Below are 4,427 nucleotides of genomic sequence, written 5' to 3' on the forward strand. Positions count from 1 at the left end.
TTTATCCTTCTTTAAGCTCAGCTTATATGACATCAGGAGCATATCTTGTCTTTATTTTGTGTATCTCTTCTTCTCTTACATTATATTTCTATATTTCACTGTTATTCGAAGCTAATAAATTGCAATTTTCCTGCAGTCCTAAAGTATAATTTTTACAAATAAACTATAAATAGACTTGCGACATCTATTTTATATTAATAATATGTAAAATCACCCTGACCATGCCACTTTAGCTCAGTGGTAGAGCGTTAGTCTTGTAAACTGAAGGCCGACGGTTCGAATCCGTCATGTGGCTTTTTTAAACACTTTTTTATAAAAGTTAGATCCATAAGAGTTTAAAGTTATCTGTTTTGATGAGAATTTAGCAGAGGAGAAGTTATTAAGAAGCAATTTTGAGGTTTCACCATATATAAAAATCATATCCCACAATCTGTCACAAAAAATATAAATTAAAAATTAACCCATTCAAAAAAATCTAACTGTTGCTTTACAATTAGATGAGAAATCCATTTTTGATTTTAAATCCTGTTTGTTTTAGATTATTTATTTTTTTCTAAATCAAAATTTTATTTATCCATAAATCAAAAATAATTGTTTTAATTATCTGTGAAAATCTATTTATATTAATTAATACAAAATTTTCCGATTTTTTTCAATAAAATATTAAAGTTAAAATAATATGGATATTACTATTCTTCTGTACGCTATATTTATAGGTTTAATGTTTATTTTATTTTTTATGAAAATACTTTCTTATTTTGTTTATAATTTATAGGAATTTCGTTTTTCAATTATATTCACATAATTGAAATATTTTTTGGCAAATACGTGCTTGATTTACAAAGAAAAAAGATTATTTTAATAAATTTGAAAAATATTATAATTTTGCTTAATCCAGCAAAAATTTCGTGTAGTAAACTATTCGGTTCAAAGTATCAATTTATTATTAGTTATTCTACGTTGAATAAAAGGTTTGAACAATAGAACTTCTAAAAATGATTGGATTAAAGATCAAAAAAATCACAAGTGTTAAATTATTTTAATATAAATTTGATTAAATAACCAAAGTTTAATACCGAGCAATAATATGATGAAACCAATACTAATTATTTTTAGAGGCTAAATATACTAATTCGAGCCCTAAAAAAATTGTATAGTAATTTATTGCATTAGGTATGAAAAATACAATACTCTTCTGTGATTTACTGTCAAATAAATATTTGTGGATCTTTAAATAATATTATTTGGTTCACGAATATTTTTGATCCTCTTTGGCAAGAATATTAGATATAAAAAATTTATTGATTAATATAGTGAAACTTTTTTGCGTAAATTTTAACTTTTAATTATAACTGCTATTAAATAGCTATTTTGATCTATAGTACACATCTTGTTATTGCTTTTTGTTTGAATTTTTTAAATAACATTTAATTTGATCACTTAAATATATAATGATTCGCTGATCTTATATCTCTTAAAAAATTTCCATATCATTGACTTTAGGCAAGTTAATATTCATGGTTCTTTTGAACTATTGATATTATATACACTACTATAAAATTGTTAATAAGCTAGTCATAATTCCATATAATTTTATTACGTATTTTTGAAATGCGGTATTTTATAATTTTATACTGAAAGATTTTTTAATCAGAACCCTTTTTCCGCATTCTTTTCTCAATGTTTATGAATATTACCATCAAGTCTGTTGTATTAACGGAATTAATTTACTTCAGATATATTCTTTTGTTATTTCTGGAAGTTTTACCATTTTTAAATGAGATGTAAATAGAGATTCTGACTATCAATAGTACAGCTATAGTTTTATAAATCTTCTGTCATTTTTTTATCAGTGAGTTTGTAAAAATTGAAATAAAATAAGAATTTTTTATAGATAAAAATAAAATTTTAGTTTAAATCGTTAAAATATTATTATATGATCAATATTTGTACATTTTTTTTGGCTGATAGTATTTTTTCTTATGTTATGGTCTTTTAATATTTATAACTTATAATTTATTCACGACACCTATTTTGACAGAAATCTAAATTTGTTATTAATAGCCTCAAATTTTTTTGTACTGTAGATTTCAAAACATTGATTAATAAAATCTTGTAGTTGAAGTTTTTGATTTCTAGTTTTTGAGCGAATCTAAATTTGTTATTAATAGTCTCAAATTTTTGTATATAGAATATTTCAAATTTTTAGATTTATAGAATAAATTATTGTGGGAATCTTTCTGATAATCTGGATTATAAACCTATTTTTTTCTTAATTTTTAAAATATTCGACAGAAAATTAAAATACCGCTGCCATGTTCGTAAACTTCATGTTGTGATTGATATGTATGATATATTTTTATATAGTTTCAAAGTTTTAGAGTGTTGGATTTCATTAATAATTTAAAAAAAATATACCTTTTAATTTTTATATAAATCACGAAAACCTTTAATTGTTCAGATACAAATCTAGATGCAGTTATATTGATTTCGACGATAATTGTAGTTTCTGTGAATATTGTTTACTTTCACAAACAGTTAAACTTTATTTAAGAAATAGTAGTATAAAAAGTTTCAACGTAAAATGCAATAATTTAATTCAAATTGCTAAAAAAATTATGGAGACTATTGAATTTTGAGAAAAAGTGGTACATGGTTTAATTAAGTTTAATAAAAATCAAAATATATAAAAATGCTGTTCATGCTGGTTCAAAATTATGGAATTCATTCCCTCATCATTAGGTGGTTTCTTAAAATGTATTTTATACTTTCTTGACAGAATCATATCAAGCTCTAAAAAAATTTTTTATTATAGATTACAATTCGGGAAAGTGATCGATTTCTGAAAAACCACATCCACGATTATTAAAAAATAAAGATTAACGAACACTGGTGTGAATATTTTGAAGATTAAAACGTATTTATATGAATTTCTACTATAAAAATTGAATTTTTGTAGTTTTTAAATAACTGTTAAGAATTTAACAGCATTTTTTCTATTACTAGTTATTTATTTATAAATTTTATTGGAACATAAATTTGCAGCACAAAATATATAATAAACTGCAAATGAAAAAAGATTGACAAAAATATAAAATCATAGTATTGAATTTTTTCCTTTCAATACAAAAATGAATCCTTTGAAATTATATATACTTGCATAAATACGTAGTCTTTTTGTCCAATAAAAAATTGTATTTTTGAAGATTTTTATTATATTTGAAAATAAATTCTTAGTTACTATTTCATACACGCAAAAAATGTTTATCTAGCCATGTAATTTAAAAATCTTGTTCTGATTTTGTCGCAATATTCCATAATAGGATTTCTAAAATTTTCTTATTGTGTATATTGGTTTTTCTGGATTCAAAATCTTGAATTATATATTTTTTACCCCTTTTTTACATGGGCTTCTAAATAATATTAAATATTTTCATTATTTAAAAAATTTATGTAAGCGAGTTCAAATATAAATAGCGAATCCCATTTTTGCTCATCTTTAAATTTAAATTTTTTGAGCGATGAGGTTTATATGGTAGGATAATGTTTATAAAAAATATTTTAAATATGGTTTGATGGTTAAATATAAATTATGATCTATTGATCTTGTTTCTCATAAAAATGGTAGGTTTAAAGATTTTTTTTGTATTTTAGTAAAATTGTAGCCTATATAAACGATTTTATACAAATTTTGATTTATCTATCAAAATAATGATCTTAACAATGTTTTTATGTAATTGATAAATTTACGAATTTGTATTTTTTTATCCTATTAAAAAAATGTAATTATATTTATTTGTTAATTCGATATTAGTGTATAATTATGGTAAATGAAGTTAAATATAAAAAAAATATGATTCTACCCATTATACTATATGTTTTTTCAATTGAATTTTCTCATATATATCTGCTTAAGTAAAGCAAGTTTCCAAGATACATATCTACCGATGGATGCGAATGGCACTGATATAAAATGTGAATATACAGATAGCATGCAGAAAAACGTGTCAATCATAGAATTCGATATTGAAACCGAAAATTTTATAGATACTGCAGAAAGCCAATTTCTATTACTTATTGAGAAATGCAGAGAGAATTTTAATGGAAAAGTATTAAATTTTTTTGTTCACCTAGAAATAAAAACACCACTTCAGAATGAAGAAAACACCTTTTCAACAATAGAATTCGTTTTGAATTTAATTTTTAACTGTAGGGAAGAGAAATTTTATTTTTCAAATCCTTTTTTTGATTTAAAGATGCACATTATAAAGTCTAAAAATGAATATTCATATGAAAGTTTCACTTTTCATAACGAAAATTTAGTTAAAGCCCATAGGGATCGATTTGGGGCGAAAGAATATTTTTCGCACCCAAGAAACCACTCTTTGAATATGATTATTTCGTTTGATCTAATTTGGAAAACTTGT

The 4,427-nt window shown here is 23.0% G+C and overlaps 1 non-coding gene across 1 annotated transcript; it reads left to right on the forward strand.

The window, feature by feature from the left end:
• Nucleotides 1-223: 223 nt before the first annotated feature.
• On the forward strand, nucleotides 224-295 carry TRNAT-UGU (transfer RNA threonine (anticodon UGU)). Its single transcript has one exon. It is a non-coding gene; the product is annotated as a tRNA-Thr (tRNA).
• Nucleotides 296-4,427: the final 4,132 nt, after the last annotated feature.

This window comes from Rhyacophila brunnea, unplaced genomic scaffold (assembly GCF_057557595.1).
Source record: "Rhyacophila brunnea isolate RB1 unplaced genomic scaffold, BYU_Rbru_1.0 scaffold_81, whole genome shotgun sequence".
Classification (NCBI taxonomy): domain Eukaryota; kingdom Metazoa; phylum Arthropoda; class Insecta; order Trichoptera; family Rhyacophilidae; genus Rhyacophila; species Rhyacophila brunnea.